Below are 19413 nucleotides of genomic sequence, written 5' to 3' on the forward strand. Positions count from 1 at the left end.
TAATATGTGACGTGTGGGCCACAGATGCTGGTGTATTATTTCACATGCATTTATATAGATTGTTTTCAGGGAATTCAGAAATTCTGTTATCTCTACGCCAGTGATTGTGCTTTCTTGATTTTTCTCTTTTCATTATTCTTAAATCCTCCTTTTTATATTTGCATCTCAGTTCATTTATACTCAGGAAGTGCAAGACGTGGCTACTAGAAAGAGATGTCAAGAGAACCTGGAATCCAGTAGGCTACAATTTGGCAAATCTTAGCTTAAAACTTCCTAAATGTTGACCACAGTGGATGCAAATGGCTCTGTGCATCATCTGTTAAATATGGTCAGATGACCACCCAGGTTCAAGTGGTTTGTCACCAGGGTGATACGAGCCACACGGAGTGCCCTCCTCAGAGGCCATGTCTCAGAGACATTTGAGTGGTTTTCCAGTGAGTGATGCAAGATTTATGATCTATTTTAACAGCCTGCTTTTCATGCATTTGTTCAGATTTTTAGATTTTAGGTTTTCTGTCATACTTGCTCAACTAGGAGTGGTGGTCAAATACTGGACCTCATTAGCATGATAGCCTGCCCACCTTGGCAGGCTCCACTGGAGTGCTTGGGGCCTGCCTGGATTCTAGTCCTGGCTCTACCAGGTTTGTGTCCTCGCCGTTACTGGGAGGGAGTATTGAGGAAATGCATGCGAGGTGCTTCCCGTGATTCCTGGCACAGAGCAAGTGCTCAGTAATTGTCAGCTGTGAGTATTAGTAGTAGCTAATACACTACCATTATTCTTGGCTAAGAAGCCAGCTCAAAGCTTTGATGGTTTCCATTACCTGATGATGGTGATGATGGTTTCCACGTACTGAACACTCACACCTCTGGGCTAGGCGCTTAACCCAAATCCAAGGTCAGCATTATTGTTTGGGGTTCGGGGGAGACACCTCCTGCTCTGACTTGTGTGTTTGGGTTCCCGTATTTTCACCAGAGAGTGTTAGTCCTGCCCCAGTTCAGCTGGTCCTCAAAGCATATGTAGCTCTTTAACCATCAGCAAGTGTCAGTCAGAACATAATCTTGATTTCAGCTGGTACTAAATATCTACCAGGAGCCTGCTTGAGAGAGAGAATTGCCTGACAGGTGCTGAGTCCACCATTCCTGAGATACTTTGAAATCAGTGTCTGGCTTAACCCAAGCTGTGTATCGGGACCCTCTCACCGTGGCCCCAATGGAGTCACTTTACTTAGGCGCCCCCTTTTGCCTTGGGCTCTGAGCTTCCTCTGCCTTTCATCTCTGCAGAATGAAGCCCCACCTGCCCTTCAGGATGCAAAGCCCCCCTCTATAAAGTGCGTGCGGGGCCAGGTGCAGTGGCTCACGTCTGACCTCCCAACACTTTGGGAGGCTGAGGCAGGGGTATCGCTTGAGCCCAGGAGTTTGAGACCAGCCTGGGCAACATTGTGAGACCCTGTTCCTTGAATTGCCCTGGGAGATTTCCTCAGCTTGTGCTGGAGGCATGTGGCCCCATGAAGCCCGTAGTCACGGTTCACCCTGAGAGACGCTGGCTTTGGGGCTCACATGCCTGCTGCGGGGCAGCCCCAGGAGATGGCCACCCTGTTTCTCCTGGAGCTGGAGCTGCGCGTCTTCTCAGCAACTGTGGTGGCTGTTCTGTTTTATTTGCATCTTATAAACCGTTTGCCTGATTACATTTTCCTCTTCAATTTAGCTGCTAGAAAATTTTAAGTCAGATTGGTGGCTCGCCAGTAACGAGAGTTTAGAGGTAAACTTTATGACATAGTCTTAGACTCTTCACTTTCTCCTCAGCCAACATGATTCACAGTTACTTTATTTTGCTGTACTGTGAGTGTCTTTGTGTTTCCTGAATTCCTTCTGGAATAAGGCAGGTTGTTAGTAAGCACAGGTTTCTGGTCCATCTCGTAGCCTCAGGCAGTGGGCGGTGCCATCTGCTCCCTTTCTGGGTTACCTGTGGTAGCTCTCAAGTTGCAGGGCTGCGATTTGAAGCCTGATTTAGTACACCGTGTTTCTGTCGTGTTCTGTGGTGGTTTGCTCCTCACGTGTGAGCATTCACCCCGTGGCCCTGTTTCTCCACCGCACCTCTGCCTGGTGGCATCCTACTGGATGTCTCAGCCGAGCCACTCTGTTCTGAAGACGCCCTTGTCCTCCACCCCTTTGCTTTGGGCTCTGAGCTTCTTCTGCCTTTCATCTCTGTAGGATGAAGCCCCACCTGCCCTTCAGGATGCCAGCCTTGGCAACATTGTGAGAGCCTGTTTCTACAAAAACGAAACAAGTGTAGTGGTGCACGCCTGCAGTCCCAGCTACTTGGGAGGCTGAGATGGGAAGATCACTTGAGCCTGGGAGGTTGAGGCTGCATTGAGCTGAGATCAAGCCACTGCACTCTAGCCTGGGAGACAGAGCGAAACCCCATCTCAAAAAAACAAAGAAAGTGGATGTGCGCTGCTCCTGCCATTGGATCATCGCAGCATTTTTCTTTTCTCTGATGTGCGCCTTTTTCCTCACCGTGGGGGCTCATGTTTTCGTAGTTCCCTCTCGCTACTAGATTGTGAGCTGTGTGGAGGAAGGTTCATAATTGTGTTGTATGTACAGACACACAAAATTTGTCCTTGGATAGACACATATCAATCCGCTTCCTTCTCCTCTCTGAATTTCTTTATTTAAAAAAAAAAAGAGATGGAGTCTCACTGTCTTTCCCAGGCTGGTCTCAAACTCCTAGGCCCAAGCGATCCTCCCGCCTCTACTAATATGAATTATTAGCCTGTACTATTTGAATTCCTATACTAATATGATTGAAATTAGTTTGACTTGTATAATAATTGTTCTCCCAGATTGGGCTTCTGTTTTGATAGTAGAACTAAATTATTAGGCTATTTCAAGAAATTAATGTATTATTGGTAGAAAAACTGAAGCTACAAAATGGCCGGGTTTCTCACTTCAGTTAAATTTGTGCTTCTGAGTGCTTGTATTCTAGGTGAAACCGCACTGAGAAGGTATTTGTGGCCTGTTTGCTGAATCATTGATTAGACTTCTTTGCACAGGAGAGCTGCTAAAAATTACTGCGGTGAACAGGTATGAAGAAGAAGGCTGTTCTCTGCCCTTCTTTTTGCAATAAAATGTTACAAACTATCTTGAGTTTGATCCCTTTTCAGGTGTTTGGGTTTTTTTTAACATTCACATGTTTCTTGGAATTATAAGAAATTAACTTTGTGCTTCTGAAGTGGGTTTGCCTTAATATAACACTGATGTATTTGTAAGGGGCATTTTTAAAGCTGTACTTTAAAAAATAATAATTCTTACATTCGTTTGAAGGTTTTTTGTTTGTTTGTTTGTTTTTGAGATGGAGGCTCTCTCTGTCACCGAGGCTGGAGTGCAATGGCATTGATCTTGGCTCACTGCAACCTCTGCATCTGGAGTTCAAGCGATTCTCCTGCCTCAGCCTCCTGAGTAGCTGGGACTACAGGCACCGCCACCATGCACAGCAATTTTTTGTATTTTTAGTGGAGACGGGGTTTCACTGTGTTAGCCAGGATGGTCTCGATCTCCTGACCTCATGATCTGCCCGTGTCAGCCTCCCAAAGTGCTGGGATTACAGGTGTGAGCCAAGGGGCCAACATGGTGAAACCCTATCTCTACTAAAAATACAAAATTAGCCAGGAATGGTGGTGTGCGCCTGTAATCCCAGCTACTCGGGAGGCTGAGGCATGAGAATCACTTGATCCCGGGAGGCAGAGGTTGCAGTGAGCTGAGATAGCGCCACTGCACTCCTGCCTGGGGGACAGTGAGGTTCCATCTCAAAAAAAATATAGAATAACTTTTGTTTAGGTGTTACAAAATCCAGGCCAGACAAATCTAAACTTTAATCTCACACCCAGTTCCTAGATTAGTCCCTTCTCCAGCTCAGGTTCGGCCTAAGCCTCAGGGTTCCTCACTTGGTGGGCACCACCTGCTCCCTTCCCCACCTTTGTTCCTCTTTTTCCTCTGCTGGCTCCTCCGGGGTTGGGTGTGTTCAGTGGCGGAAACAGGCTAAAGGTCTTTGGCTTTTAGGTTCTGTTGATGGGTGAGTTCCAGATACTAGCTTTCTCTTGTAGGATATTTCATTTATTCATCAAAAATATTAGAACACACCATTCATGTGCCAGACCCTGTTCCAGGCACTGGGGCTAGGGTGATAAATGAGATCAACAAAAATACCTGCCCACATTAATCTCCTGTTCTAGGGAAGACCAAAAAGAAAGAAAATACACGTGTCCTTAGTACATTAGAAGTTTGCAAGTAGTGTAGAGAAAAATAAAGTAGGTTGGACTCGGTGGCTCACACCTGTAATCCCAGCACTTTGGGAGGCTGAGGTGGGAGGATTACTTGAGCTCAGGAATTTGAGACCAGCCTGGGCAACATGACAAATCCTGTCTCTACAAAAAAAAAAAAAAAATTAGCTGGGTATGGTGGCATGCACCTGTAGTCCCAGCCACTGGGGAGGCTGAGGAGGGAGAATTGCTTCAGCCCTGGAGGTGAAGGTTGCAGTAAGCCGAGATCGTGCCATTGCACTCCAGCCTGGGTGACAGAGCCAGACCCTGTCTCAAAAAAAAAAAAAAAAACAAAAGGAAAGAAAGAAAATGAAAAAACAAAGCAGAGATGGGGAAGCAGAGGAGAGGGCTGGTGCTGGGGTCACAGGGGAGGGGCTGGGGATGCACGGGAGGGGCTGGGGATGCAAGCTTTCCTGAGTTCCCACAGTTCTCTGCCCCTCTCCTGTCTCACGGGCAAGGGCCACCTGGGGCTTGCGGTGGTTTTACACCAAGCTAATATCTTGTTCTTCCCAACAGACAGAGGCCCATTGAGGCTTCTCTGTCCTCCATGAGGAATAGCATTGGCCTAAACCTGCAGACAGCATTGCAAAGAGAAGTCAGGCAAACCCGCTGATGAAGAATGATTCCAGTGTGCTGACGGAGGCTGACATTTCTTGCCATGGGTGATTTAATGTTGGGCCTCAATTTTTCACTCCCCCCGTAAGAGTATGACATAGCCACAACCTTGCCAGGGCCCGAGGGAGGGTGGATGGACTTATCCATGCCATAGGTGGTGCTCGTGGCTGGGTGACTTGCTTCTGCCAGTGAGATTTTCACAGACACGGCACAAGCAGAAGCCTGGAATGTGTGGGCACTGCCAGGCCTGCCCTCTGAGGCTCTTGATTTTCCCCACGAGATGCGCGTGCCCCAGGGAACGGCGGCTCTGGCTGCGGGATGAGAGGCGTGTGGAGCAGGCATGGTTCCCATCCTTAGCCTGCAGTCAAGCCCAGACTAGATCAGCCTAAGCCCAGCCATGCCACGGGTGCAGGAGTGAAGAGCAAATGCTAACTGTCCATGGAATTGACTTTCAAAGGGGCGTGTCATGTGCCTCATCCCAGCAACAGTGAAGGCATTTCCCTATCAGTCAGTTGGTAAATGATTATTGACAAACAATGTGCTGGGAAGGTGGAGTGATTTGAGTAGATTTGGCCTCTATTCTCATGGGGCTTCCTTTCTAGAGGGGCAGGCAGATGATGGATGGATAAATATAAATGATTCTAATAGGTTGGTGCAGCAGTCATTAAAAGGAATGGCAAAAAAAGAAAAGAAGAAATGGGGAGGAGCCGCTGCTGCAGTTCATTAATAGTAATGGCAAAAACCGCGATGACTTGTGCCCCAACCTAACACAGTAACCACGGGTGTGCAAAATGTGGCAATTGGGAAGTTCCGAGTGCTAGGAGAGCATCTAGCTTCCCGGCGTCAGGACACGGGGGTTGGCAACCTAACCAAGGTTAAGTCCAAGTGAGGAGGGTGGGCAGGGAGCGATATTTCAGTGGAGACTCCAAGGATGAATGGTATTTAGAGATTAAACCCCGATAGAGAGGGTGTGTGTCTGGCACAGAGAAGAGCCTGTGCAAAAGCCGGCGGGGCGAGAGGATACCGTGTGTTCATCCACCTGAGGGGCGACCAGCAGGCTGGAGCTCAGCGGGTTGAGAGGAGGATGCAGAGCCCGGGAAAGGCACCCTAGGCAGAGGGCACAGCAGGGCAAAGGCCTGGAGTCGGGCCCGAGCCTGTGTGGTTTGAGGAACGGACAGAGGCCTGTCTGGCAGGAAGGGAACGGCACAGGGGAGAGACCTTAGGCCAGAGCAGAGGGCAGGGCTGTGCTGGGCACTGTGGGCTGTGGATGGTGCTGGCATTTCAGAGGGGAGACCATAGACCAGGGCAGAGGGCAGGGCCGTGCCGGGCACTTTGGGCTGTGGATGGGAGCTGGCATTTATGCTCAGGTGATGGGAATATGTTAAAAGATTTTAAGGAAGGGAATAGCAGTTGGGATTAATGTGTATTCTGGGAATCTCAAGAAAGTAAATTCATAGTTCGAATTTTCATGAGACTTCTGCACAGGGAGAGAGAAATAAGATCGCGTCTACAGCTGTGTGATGATTTTATGTAAAAATACTACTAAGTTTTTAAACGTGATTTCAAATGGTGCGTTTCTGTTTCACATGGGACATAAGTAGGTTGCAAGGCTAATGGAAAATAGAAAAGTTAACTCATGAACATAAAAGAGATACCGATTTGAAAACAAAACATTTATTCATTTACTTCAGCTGCAGTTTTGTTGACTGCTGAATTTCATGAGAAGGGATTGTTCCGGGAGGGTCGTGGGGCTGAAGACCTGGAGAGGAGCTGGTGCTACCGCTGTTCAAATCTGAGGGTGGTGGAGATGGGGCCTTGGGGAGCAACAGGTGCTGCCTTTTAAGTCTGAGAGTCATTGAGCTGGACGTCCAGGGAGGAGCCGGTGCTGCCGCTGATGTCTTAGGTTGAGGAGCTGAAGACAATGAAGGAGCCAGTGTGGCTGTTGTGTGAGGGTCGTGGAGCTGGAGATCCAGGTGGGAGAGGTGTTCTAGCTCGGGGAGTAGCTGATGTTCTACCGTGAGGTCCCTGCAGCTGCAGACCCGGAGAGGCATTGATGTTGTAGATTGAGGGCCGTGTAGCTGGAGACCCGGTGAGGAGCTGATGTTCCAGTTTGAGGATCTTGCAGCTGCAGACGTGGAGAGGAGCCGATGTTCTAGTTTGGGGGTCTTGCAGCCGAAGACCTGGGGAGGAGCTGATGTTCCGGTTTGAGATCTTGCAGCCGCAGACCCGGGGAGGAGCTGATGTTCCGGTTTGAGGGTCTTTGCAGCCATAGAACGGGGGGGCCGGTGAGGTCCGCAACGCGGACCGGGAGAAGCTGATGTTCCGGTTTCAGAGTATTGCAGCCGCGGAGCCGTGGAGGAGCTGATGTTCCAGTTTGAGGGTCTTGCAGCTGCGACCCGGGAAGGAGCTGATGTTCTGGTTTGGGCGTCTTGCAGCCGCAGACCCGGGGAGGAGCTGATGTTCCAGTTTAAGGGTCTTGCAGCCACAGACCCGGGAGGAGCTGATGTTCCGGTTTCAGGGTCTTGCAGGCGCAGACCCGTGGAGGAGCTGATGTTCTGGTTTTAGGGTCTTGCAGGCGCAGACCCGGGGAGGAGCTGATGTTCCGGTTTCAGGGTCTTGCAGGCGCAGACCCGGGGAGGAGCTTATGTTCCGGTTTTAGGGTCTTGCAGCGCAGACCTGTGGAGGCGCGGATGTTCCGTAGTTTTGGAGGGGATGTTTGCAGGCCAGCCAGACCCTGAGAGGGCCGGTGTTTCAGTTTGAGGTTCGTGCAGCCAAAAACCCGGGAGGAGCCGATGTTCCAGTTTGAGGTTCGTGCAGCCACAGACCTAGGGAGGAGGTGATGTTCCAGTTTGAGGGTCGTGTAGCCGCAGACGCGGGGAAGAGCTGATGTTCCAGTTTGAGGGTCGTGCAGCCACATTCCCGGAGAGGAGCTGATGATCCAGTTTGAGGGTCGTGCAACCGCAGACACGGGGAAGAGCTGATGTTCCAGTTTGAGGGTCATGCAGCCGCAGACCCAGGGAGGAGCTGATGTTCCGGTTTGAGGGTCGTGCAGTGGCAGACCAAGGGAGGCAGTGATGTTCAGGTTTGAGGGTCGTGCAGCCGCAGACCCGGGGAGGAGCTAATGTTCCCGTTTGGGGGTCTTGAAGCCGCAGACCTGGGAAGGAGCTGATGTTCCCATTTGGGAGTATTGCAGCCGCAGACCCGGGGAGGAGCTGATGTTCCGGTTTGGGGGTGTTGCAGCCGCAGACCTGGGGAGTAGCTGATGTTCCGCTTTGGGGGTCTTGCAGCCGCAGACCCGGGGAGGAGCTGATGTTCCGGTTTGAGGGTCTTGCAGCCGCAGACCCGGGTAAGAGCTGATGTTCCGGTTTGAGGGTGGTGCAGCCATGGACCCGAGGAGGAGCTGATGTTCCGGTTTCTGGGTCTTGCAGCCGCGGATCCAGGGAGGAGCTCATGTTCCGGTTTGAGGATGGTGCAGCCGCGCACCCGTGGAGGAGCTGATATTCCGGTTTGAGGGTCTTGCATCTGCGGACCCGGGGAGGAGCTGAAGTTCAGGTTTGAGGGTCTTGCAGCCGCAGACCCGGGGAGGAGCTGATGTTCCGGATTGAGGGTCTTGCAGCCGCAGACCCGGGGAGGAGCTGATGTTCCCGTTTGGAGTATTGCAGCTGCAGACCTGGGGAGGAGCTGATGTTCTGCTTTGAGGGTCTCGCAGCTGCAGACCAGGGAGGAGCTGATATTCGGGTTTGAGGGTCTTACAGACCCGTGAAGGAGCTGATGTTCCAGTTGGACGGTCCTGCAGCCATGGACCTGGGGAGGAGCTGATGTTCCGGTTTCAGGGTCTTGCAGCTGCGGACCCGGGGAGGAGCTGATGTTCTTGTTTGAGGGTCTTGAAGCCGCGGACCCGGGGAGGAGCTGATGTTCCGGTTTGAGGGTCTTGCAGCCGCAGACCCATGGAGGAGCTGATGTTCCGGTTTGAGGTTCTTGCAGCCGCGGACCAGGGAGGAGCTGATGTTCCGGTTTCAGGGTCTTGCAGCCGCAGACCCGTGGAGGCGCGGATGTTCCTGTTTGAGGGTTTTGTAGCCACAGACCCGGTTAGGTGCCAATGTTCTACATTGAAGGTCGTGCAGCCGCAGACCTGGAGAGGAGCCGATGGTGTAGTTTGAGGATCTTGCAGCCAAAGACCCTGAGAGGCGCCGGTGTTTCAGTTTGAGGTTCGTGCAGCCGAAAACCCGGGGAGGAGCCAATGTTCCAGTTTGAGGGTAGTGCAGCCGCAGACCCCGGGAAGAGCAGATATTCCAGTTTGAGGGTCGTGCAGCCGCAGACCAGGGGAGGAGCTGATGTTCCAGTTTGAGGGTCGTGTACCCGCAGATCCAGGGAAGAGCTGATGTTCCAGTTTGAGGGTCGTGGCAGACCTGAGCCAGACCCAGGGAGGCGCTGATTTTCCAATTTGAGGGTCGTGCAGCCGCAGACCTCGTGTGGAGCTGATGTTCCAGTTTGAGGGTCTTGCATCCGCAGACCAGCGGAGGAGCTGGTGTTCCAGTTTGAGGGTCGTGCAGCCGCAGGCCCGGCGAGGAGCTGATCTGCTTTGAGGGTCGTGCAGCCGCAGACCCGGGGAGGAGCTGATGTTCCGGTTTGAGGGTCTTGCAGCCGCGGCCCCGTGGAGGTGCTGATGTTCCGGTTTGAGGGTCTTGCAGCCACGGACCCGGGGAGGAGCTGATGTTCCGGTTTGAGGGTCTTGCAGCTGCGGACCCGGGGAGGAGCTGATGTTCCAGTTTGACGGTCTTGCAGCCGCAAACCCAGGGAGGAGCTGACGTTCCAGTTTGAGGGTCTTGCAGCCGTGGACCAGGGAGGAGGGATGTTCCTGTTTGAGGGTCTTGCAGCCGCAGACCCGTGGAGGCGCGGATGTTCCTGTTTGAGGGTTTTGTAGCTGCAGACCCAGAGAAGTGCCAATGTTCTACATTGAGGGTCGTGCAGCCGCAGACCTGGAGAGGAGCCGATGTTGTAGTTTGAGGATCTTGCAGCCGCAGACCCTGAGAGTCGCGGTGTTTCAGTTTGAGGTTCGTGCAGCGAAAACCCGGGGAGAAGCCGATGTTCCAGTTTGAGGGTAGTGCAGCCGCAGACCCGGGGAAGAGGAGATATTCCAGTTTGAGGGTCGTGCAGCCGCATTCCCGGGGAGGAGCTGATGTTCCAGTTTGAGGGTCGTGTACGCGCAGATCCGGGGAAGAGCTGATGTTCCAGTTTGAGGGTCGTGCAAACGCAGACCCGGGTAAGAGCTGATGTTCGGGTTTGAGGGTGGTGCAGCCATGGACCCGAGGAGGAGCTTCTGTTCTGGTTTCTGGGTCTTGCCGCCGCGGATCCAGGGAGGAGCTCATGTTCCGGTTTGAGGATGATGCAGCCGCGGACCGGTGGAGGAGCTGATATTCCGGTTTGAGGGTCTTGCATCTGCGGACCCGGGGAGGAGCTGAAGTTCCGGTTTGAGCGTCTTGCAGCCGCAGACCCGGGGAGGAGCTGATGTTCCGGATTGGGGTCTTGCAGCCGCAGATCCGGGGAGGAGCTGATGTTCCCGTTTTGGAGTATTGCAGCCGCAGACCTGGGGAGGAGCTGATGTTCTGCTTTGAGGGTCTCGCAGCTGCAGACCAGGGAGGAGCTGATATTCGGGTTTGAGGGTCTTACAGACCCGTGAAGGAGCTGATGTTCCAGTTGGACGGTCCTGCAGCCATGGACCTGGGGAGGAGCTGATGTTCCGGTTTCAGGGTCTTGCAGCAGCGGACCCGGGGAGGAGCTGATGTTCTGGTTTGAGGGTCTTGAAGCCGCGGACCCGCGGAGGAGCTGATGTTACCGGTTTGAGGGTCTTGCAGCCACAGACCCTTGGAGGAGCTGATGTTCCGGTTTCAGGGTATTGCAGCCGCAGACCTGGGGAGGAGCTGATGTTCCGGTTTGAGGGTCTTGCAGCCGCAGACCCGGGGAGGAGCTGATGTTCCGGTTTGAGGGTCTTGCAGCCGCAGACCCGGGGAGGAGCTGATGTTCCGGTTTGGGGGTCTTGCAGCCACGGACCCGGGGAGGAGCTGATGTTCGGTTTGAGGGTGGTGCAATCACGGACCCGGGGAGGAGCTGATGTTCCGGTTTGAAGGTCTTGCAGCCGCGGACCTGAGGAGGTGCTGATTTTCCGTTTTGAGGGTCTTGCAGCCACGGACCTGGGGAGGAGCTGATGTTCCAGTTTGAGGGTCTTGCAGCCGCGGATCTGGGGAGGAGCTGATGTTCCGGTTTGAGGGTCTTGCAGCTGCGGACCCGGGGAGGAGCTGATGTTCCGGTTTGACGGTCTTGCAGCCGCAAACCCAGGGAGGAGCTGATGGTCCGGTTTGAGGGTCTTGTAGCCGGGACAGGGAGGAGCTGATGTTCTGGTTTCAGGGTGTTGCAGTCGCAGACCCGTGGAGGCGCGGATGTTCCTGTTTGAGGGTTTTGCAGCCGCAGACCCGGGGAGGTGCCAATGTTCTACATTGAGGGTCGTGCAGCCACAGACCTGGAGAGGAGCCGATGTTGTAGTTTGAGGATCTTGCAGCCGCAGACCCTGAGAGGCGCCGGTGTTTCAGTTTGAGGTTCGTGCAGCTGAAAACTCGGGGAGGAGCCAATGTTCCAGTTTGAGGGTAGTGCAGCCGCAGACCCGGGGAAGAGCAGATATTCCAGTTTGAGGGTCGTGCAGCTGCATTCCAGGGGAGGAGCTGATGTTCCAGTTTGAGGGTCGTGTACCCGCAGATCCATGGAAGAGCTGATGTTCCAGTTTGAGGGTCGTGCAACCGCAGACCAGGGGAGGAGCTGATGTTCCAGTTTGAGGGTCGTGTACCCGCAGATCCGGGAAGATCTGATGTTCCAGTTTGAGGGTCGTGCAGACCACAGCAGACCAGGGGAGGAGCTGATGTTCCAGTTTGAGGGTCGTGTACCCGCAGATCCGGGAAAGATCTGATATTCCAGTTTGAGGGTCGTGCAGCCGCAGACCCGGGGAGGAGCTGATGTTCCAGTTTGAGGGTCGTGCAGCCGCAGACCCAGGGAGGCGCTGATTTTCCAATTTGAGGGTCGTGCAGCCGCAGACCTGGGGAGGAGCTGATGTTCCGGTTTGAGGGTCTTGCATCCGCAGACCAGCGGAGGAGCTGATGTTCCAGTTTGAGGGTCGTGCAGCCGCAGGCCCGGTGAGGAGCTGATCTGCTTTGAGAGTCGTGCAGCCGCTGAGGCGGGGAGGAGCTGATGTTCCTGTTTGAGGGTCTTGTAGCCGCAGACTTGGGGAAGTGCTGATGTTCCAGATTGAGGCTGTTGCAACCACAGACCCGGTGAGGAGCTGATGTTCCAGTTTGAGGGTCGTGTAGCTGCAGACCCGGGGAAGAGCTAATGTTCCGATTTGAGGGTCGTTCTGCTGCAGACCAGGGGAAAAGCTGATGTTCCAGTTTGAGGGTCATGCAGCAGAGACCCGGGGAGGCGCTGATGTTCCAATTTGAGGGTCGTGCAGCCGCAGACCTGTGGAGGAGCTGATGTTCCGGTTTGAGGGTCTTGCGGCTGCAGACCCAGGCAGGAGCTGATGTTCCGGTTTCAGGGTCTTGCAGCCGCAGAACCGGGGAGGAGCTGATATTCCGGTTTGAGGGTCTTGCAGCCGCCGACCCAGGAGGAGCTGATGTTCCGGTTTGAGAGTCTTGCAGCCGCGGAGCCGTGGAGGAGCAGATGTTCCGGTTTGAGGGTCTTGCAGCCGGACTCAGGAAGGAGCTGGTGTTCCGATTTGAGGGTTTTGCAGCCGCGGACCCGGGGACGAGGTGATGTTCCTGTTTGGGGTCTTGCAGCCGCGGACCCGGGGAGGAGCTGATGTTCCGCTTTGAGGGTCTCGCAGCCCGAGACCAGGGAGGAGCTGATGTTCGGGTTTGAGGGTCTTACAGACCCGAGGAGGAGCTGATGTTCCGGTTTGAGGGTCTTGCAGCCGCAGACCCGTGGAGGAGCTGATGTTCCGGTTGGACGGTCTTGCAGCCGCGGACGCGGGCAGGAGCTCATGTTCCAGTTTGGGCGTCTTGTAGCCTTGGACCCAGGGAGGAGCTGATGTTCCGGTTGGAGGGTCTTACAGCCGCGACCCGTGGAGGAGCTGATGTTGCGGTTTGAGGGTTTTTTTTTTTTTTTTGGTTAGAAATAATTTAATTCAACTTCCTTTGATTTACATATGAAAAGATTGAAGTTTATCCAAGGCCACACAGGTAATGTTTAGAATCCAGAACAACAATTGGATTTTCTGCTTTCCAGGATCTTTAGCTCATCTTTCTTCCTTTCTACTTATGTATAATGCAGGAGCTGGGAAGTAGAGCTCTTTTAACTCTGTTTTGTTGTCGCTGGGTTGGTTGGTTGGTCTGTTGTATTTTTCATATGTTTCGCCATGTTGGCCATGCTGGTCTCGAACTCCTAGCCTGAAGTGATCAACCCGCCTCGGCCTCCCAGAGCGCCGGGACTACAGGCATGAGCCACCACGTCGAGCCCCCACATTGCTTCTGGCCTCCGTGGTAGACCTCCCAGACGGGGGGTCGGGCAGAGGCACTCCGCACATCCCAGACGGGGCAGCCGGGCAGAGGCGCTCCTCACTTCCCAGACGGGGCGGCCGGGCAGAGGCGCTCCTCACTTCTTCCCAGACGGGGCGGCCGGGCAGAGGCGCTCCTCACTTCCAGACGGGGCGGCCGGGCAGAGGCACTCCTCACTTCCCAGACGGGGCAGCCAGGCAGAGGCGCTCCTCACTCCTTCCCAGACGGGGCGCCGGGCAGAGACGCTCCTCACTTCCTAGACGGGGTGGTGGCCGGGCAGAGGCGCTCCTCACTTCCCATACAGGGCGGTTGGGCCGAGGCGCTCCTCACTTCCAGACGGGGCAGCCGGGCAGAGGCGCTCCTCACTTCCCAGACGGGGCGGCCGGGCAGAGACGCTACTCACTTCCTAGACGGGGTGGTGGCCGGGCAGAGGCGCTCCTCACTTCCCATACAGGGCGGTTGGGCCAAGGCGCTCCTCACTTCCCAGACGGGGCGGCCGGGCAGAGGCGCTCCTCACTCCCAGACGATGGGTGGCCGGGCAGAGGCGCTCCTCACTTCCCAGACGATGGGTGGCCGGGCAGAGGCGCTCCTCACTTGCCAGACGGGGCGGCCGGCAGAGGCGCTCCTCACTTCCCAGACTTAGCGGTCGGGCAGAGGCACTCCTCACTTCTTCCCAGATGATGGGCGGCCGGGCAGAGGCGCTCCTCACTTCCCAGACGATGGGCGGCCGGGCAGAGGCGCTCCTCACTTCCCAGACGGGGCGGCCGGGCAGAGGCGCTCCTCACTTCCCAGACGATGGGCGGCCGGGCAGAGGCGCTCCTCACTTCCCAGACGATGGGCGGCCGGGCAGAGGCGCCCCTCACTTCCCAGACGGGGAGGCCGGGCAGAGGCGCCCCTCACTTCCCAGACGGGGCGGCCGGGCAGAGGCGCCCCTCACTTCCCAGACGGGGCGGCCGGGCAGAGGCGCCCCTCACTTCCCAGACGGGGCGGCCGGGCAGAGGGGCCCCTCACTTCCCAGACGGGGCGGCCGGGCAGAGGGGCCCCTCACTTCCCAGACGGGGCGGCCGGGCAGAGGCGCCCCTCACTTCCCAGACGGGGCGGCCGGGCAGAGGCGCCCCTCACTTCCCCGACGGGGCGGCCGGGCAGAGGCGCCCCTCACTTCCCCGACGGGGCGGCCGGGCAGAGGGCCCCTCACTTCCCGACGGGGCGGCCGGGCAGAGGCGCCCCTCACTTCCCCGACGGGGCGGCCGGGCAGAGGGGCCCCTCACTTCCCAGACGGGGCGGCCGGGCAGAGGGCCCCTCACTTCCCAGACGGGGCGGCCGGGCAGAGGGCCCCTCACTTCCCAGACGGGGCGGCCGGGCAGAGGGGCCCCTCACTTCCCAGACGGGGCGGCCGGGCAGAGGCGCCCCTCACTTCCCAGACGGGGCGGCCGGGCAGAGGCGCCCCTCACTTCCCAGACGGGGCGGCCGGGCAGAGGCGCCCCTCACTTCCCAGACGGGGCGGCCGGGCAGAGGGGCCCTCACTTCCCAGACGGGGCGGCCGGGCAGAGGGGCCCCTCACTTCCCAGACGGGGCGGCCGGGCAGAGGCGCCCCTCACTTCCCAGACGGGGCGGCCGGGCAGAGGCGCCCCTCACTTCCCAGACGGGGCGGCCGGGCAGAGGCGCCCCTCATTCCCAGACGGGGCGGCCGGGCAGAGGGGCCCTCACTTCCCAGACGGGGCGGCCGGGCAGAGGGCCCCTCACTTCCCAGACGGGGCGGCCGGGCAGAGGCGCCCCTCACTTCCCAGACGGGGCGGCCGGGCAGAGGGGCCCTCACTTCCCAGACGGGGCGGCCGGGCAGAGGGGCCCCTCACTTCCCAGACGGGGCGGCCGGGCAGAGGGCCCCTCACGTCCCAGACGGGGCGGCCGGGCAGAGGGGCCCCTCACGTCCCAGACGGGGCGGCCGGGCAGAGGGGCCCCTCACGTCCCAGACGGGGCGGCCGGGCAGAGGGGCCCCTCACGTCCCAGACGGGGCGGCCGGGCCGAGGCGCCCCTCACGTCCCAGACGGGGCGGCCGGGCCGAGGCGCCCCTCACGTCCCAGACGGGGCGGCCGGGCAGAGGCGCCCCTCACGTCCCAGACGGGGCAGCCGGGCAGAGGCGCTCCTCAACCATGGTCTGGGAAGTGAGGAGCGCCTCTGCCTGGCCACCCATCGCCTGGGAAGTGAGGAGCGCCTCTGCCCGGCCGCCACCCCGTCTGGGAAGTGAGGAGCGTCTCTGCCCGGCCGCCCCATCTGGGAAGTGAGGGGCGCCTCTGCCCGACCACCCCGTCTGGGGAGAAGTGAGGAGCGCCTCTGCCCGGCCAGCCATTGTCTGGGAAGTGAGGAGCGCCTCTGCCTGGCCACCCATCGTCTTGGAAGTGAGGAGCGCCTCTGCCCGGCCACCCATCGTCTGGGAAGTGAGGAGTGCCTCTGCCTGGCCACCCATGGTCTGAGGAGTGAGGAGCGCCTGTGCCCGGCCACCCATCGTCGGAGAAGTGAGGAGCACCTCTGCCCGGCCGCCCCATCTGGGAAGTGAGTAGCACCTCTGCCCGGCCACCCATCGTCTGGGAAGTGAGGAGCGCCTCTGCGCAGCCGCCCCGTCTGGGAAGAAGTGAGGAGCGCCTCTGCCCGGCCATCCATCGTCTGGGAAGTGAGGAGCGCCTCTGCCCGGCCACCCCGTCTGGGAAGTGAGGAGCGCCTCTGCCTGGCCACTCATCGTCTGGGAAGTGAGGAGCGCCTGTGCCCGGCCACCCATCGTCTGGGAAGTGAGGAGCACCTCTGCCTGGCCACCCATCGTCTGGGAAGTGAGGAGCACCTCTGCCCGGCCGCCCCATCTGGGAAGTGAGGAGCACCTCTGCCCGGCCACTCATCGTCTGGGAAGTGGGAGCGCCTCAGCCCGGCCACCCATGGTCTGAGGAGTGAGGAGCGCCTGTGCCTGGCCACCCATCGTCGGGAAGTGAGGAGCACCTCTGCCCGGCCGCCCCATCTGGGAAGTGAGTAGCACCTCTGCCCGGCCACCCATCGTCTGGGAAGTGAGGAGCGCCTCTGCGCAGCCGCCCCGTCTGGGAAGAAGTGAGGAGCGCCTCTGCCCGGCCACCCTGTCTGGGAAGTGAGGAGCACGTCTGCCTGGCCGCCCCATCTGGGAAGTGAGGAGCGCCTCTGCCTGGCCACTCATCGTCTGGGAAGTGAGGAGCGCCTGTGCCCGGCCACCCATCGTCTGGGAAGTGAGGAGCACCTCTGCCTGGCCACCCATCGTCTGGGAAGTGAGGAGCGCCTCTGCCCGGCCGCCCCATCTGGGAAGTGAGGAGCGCCTCTGCCCGGCCACTCATCGTCTGGGAAGTGGGGAGCGCCTCTGCCCGGCCACCAATCGTCTGGGAAGTGAGGAGCACCTGTGCCCGGCCGCCCCATTTGGGAAGTGAGGAGCGCCTCTGCCTGGCCACCCATCGTCTGGGAAGTGAGGAGCGCCTCTGCCCGGCCGCCCCGTCTGGGAATTGAGGAGCGCCTCTGCCTGGCCACCCATCGTCTGGGAAGTGAGGAGCACCTCTGCCCGGCCACTCATCGTCTGGGAAGTGAGGAGCGCCTCTGCCCGGCTGCCCCTTCTGGGAAGTGAGGAGCGCTTCTGCCCGGCCGCCCCGTCTGGGAATTGAAGAGCGCCTCTGCCCGGCCGCCCCGTCTGGGAAGAAGTGAGGAACGCCTCTGCCCGGCCACCCATGGTCTGGGAAGTGAGGAGCGCCTCTGCCCGGCCGCCCCGTCTGGGAAGTGAGGAGCGCCTCTGCCCGGCGCCCCATCTGGGAAGTGAGGAGCGCCTCTGCCGGGCCGCCCCGTCTGGGAAGTGAGGAGCTGTTTGAGGGTTTGCAGCCGCGGACCCGGGGAAGAGTTGATGTTCCGGTTTGAGGGTCTTGCAGCTGCAGACCCGGGGAGGCACTGATGTTCCAATTTGAGGATCGTGCAGCCACTGACCCGGGGAGGAGCTGATGTTCCAGTTTGAGAGTCGTGCAGCTGCAGACCCGGGAAGGAGCTGACGTTCTGTTTTGAGTGTCGTGCAACCCCTGACCCGGGGAGGGGCTGATGTTCCGGTTTGAGGGTCCTGCAGCCGCATACCCCGGGAGGAGCTGATGTTCTGGTTTGGGGGTCTTGCAGCAGCGGACCAGGGGAGGAGCTGATGTTCTGGTTTGAGGGTGGTGCAGCCGCAGACCCGGCAAGGAGCTGATGTTCTGGTTTGAGGGTGTTGCAGCCGCAGGCCCGGAGTGTAGCCGATGTTCTGCTTTGAGGGTCGTGCAGCCGGAGACCCGGCGAGGAGCTGATGTTCTGGTTTGAGGGTCTTGCAGCTGCAGACCTGGAGAGGACCTGATGTTGAGCTGATATTCCAGTTGCAGTTTGAGGGCCGGGGAGCTGATGTTCCAGTTTGAGGGCCGTGCAGCTGGAGACCGGGGTTGGAGCTGATGTTCCAGTTGTAGGGCGGTGCAGCTGGAGACCCGGGGGGAAGCTGATGTTGCAGTTGTAGGGCCGTGCTGCTGGAGACCTAGGGGTGGAGCTGATGTTCCAGTTTGAGGGCCGTGCAGGATGACCCGGCGGGGAGCTGATGTTCAAGTTTGAGGTCTGTGCAGCTGGTGACCCGGGGGGAAGTGAGGAGCGCCTCTGCCCGGCCACCCATCGTCTGGGAAGTGAGGAGCACCTCTGCCCGGCCACCAATCGTCTGGGAAGTGAGGAGCACCTCTGCCCCGCCGCCCCATTTGGGAAGTGAGGAGCGCCTCTGCCCGGCCACCATCGTGTGGGAAGTGAGGAGCGCCTCTGCCCGGCCGCCCCATCTGGGAAGTGAGGAGCGCCTCACTTCCCGGGGGAGCTGATGTTCCAGTTGTAGGGCTGTGCAGCTGGAGTCCCGCGGGGGAGCTGATGTTGCAGTTTGAGGGCCGTGCAGCTGGAGACCCGGCAGGGAGCTGATGTTCCAATTTGAGGGCTGTGCAGCTGGAGACCTGGCGTTGAGCTGATATTCGAGTTTGAGGACCGTGCACCTGGAGACTCAGCGGGGAGGTGATGTTCCAGTTTGAGGGCCGTGCAGCTGGAGACCCGGTGGGGAGCTGATGTTCCAGTTTGAGTGCCGTGCAGCGGAGACCCGGTGGGGAGCCAGTGTTGCAGGTTGAGGGCCGTGGAACTGGAGACCCCGGGGGAGCTGATGTTCCAGGTTGAGGGCTGTGTTGCTGGAGACCCAGCGGGGAGCTGATGTTGCAGTTTGAGGCGGTGCACCTGGAGGCCCAGGGGGGAACTGATGTTGCAATTTGAGGGCCGTGCAGCTGGAGACCCTGTGGGGAGCTGATGTTCCTGTTTGAGGGCCATGCAGCTGGAGATCTGGTGGTAAGCCGATGTTCCAGTTTGAGGGCCGTTCAGCTGGAGACCCGGCGGGGAGCTGATGTTCCGGTTTGGGGGTCTTGCAGCCGCAGACCCCGGGAGGAGCTGATGTTCCGGTTTGAGGGTCTTGCAGCCGCAGATCTGGGCAGCAGCTGATGTTCGCTTTGGGGTTCTTGCAGCCGCAGACCCGGGGAGGAGCTGATGTTCGGTTTGGAGGTCTTGCAGCCGTGGACCCGGGGAGGAGCTGATGTTTTGGTTTGGGGGTCTTGCAGCCCAGACCCTGCGGTCAGCTGATCTTCCGGTTTGAGGGTCATGCAGCCACAGACCTGGGGAGGAGCTGATGTTCGGGTTTGAGGGTCGTGCATCCGCATACGCAGAGAAGAGGTGATGTTCCAGTTTGAGAGTCGTGTAGCCACAGACCCAGGAAGGAGCTGATGTTCTGGTTTCACGGTCTTGCAGGCGCAGATTCATGGAGGAGCTGATGTTCCGGTTTGAGGGTCATGCAGCCGCAGACCCAGGAAGGAGCCGATGTTCCGGTTTGAGGGTCGTGCAGCCGCAGTCCCGGGTTGGAGTTGATG

The 19413-nt window shown here is 58.0% G+C and overlaps 2 long non-coding RNA genes across 2 annotated transcripts; both read left to right on the plus strand.

The window, feature by feature from the left end:
* Positions 1–648: 648 nt before the first annotated feature.
* Positions 649–5619, plus strand: LOC115834198. Its single transcript, XR_004029221.1, has 2 exons — positions 649–3084; positions 4836–5619. It is a non-coding gene; the product is annotated as an uncharacterized LOC115834198 (long non-coding RNA).
* Positions 5620–12865: 7246 nt separating this feature from the next.
* LOC115834199 lies at positions 12866–18972 on the plus strand. Its single transcript, XR_004029222.1, has 3 exons — positions 12866–13038; positions 18514–18520; positions 18938–18972. It is a non-coding gene; the product is annotated as an uncharacterized LOC115834199 (long non-coding RNA).
* The last annotated feature ends 441 nt before the right edge of the window (positions 18973–19413 follow it).

Source organism: Nomascus leucogenys, unplaced genomic scaffold (assembly GCF_006542625.1).
Source record: "Nomascus leucogenys isolate Asia unplaced genomic scaffold, Asia_NLE_v1 000523F_271578_qpd_obj, whole genome shotgun sequence".
In the NCBI taxonomy this organism is placed as follows: Eukaryota; Metazoa; Chordata; class Mammalia; order Primates; family Hylobatidae; genus Nomascus; species Nomascus leucogenys.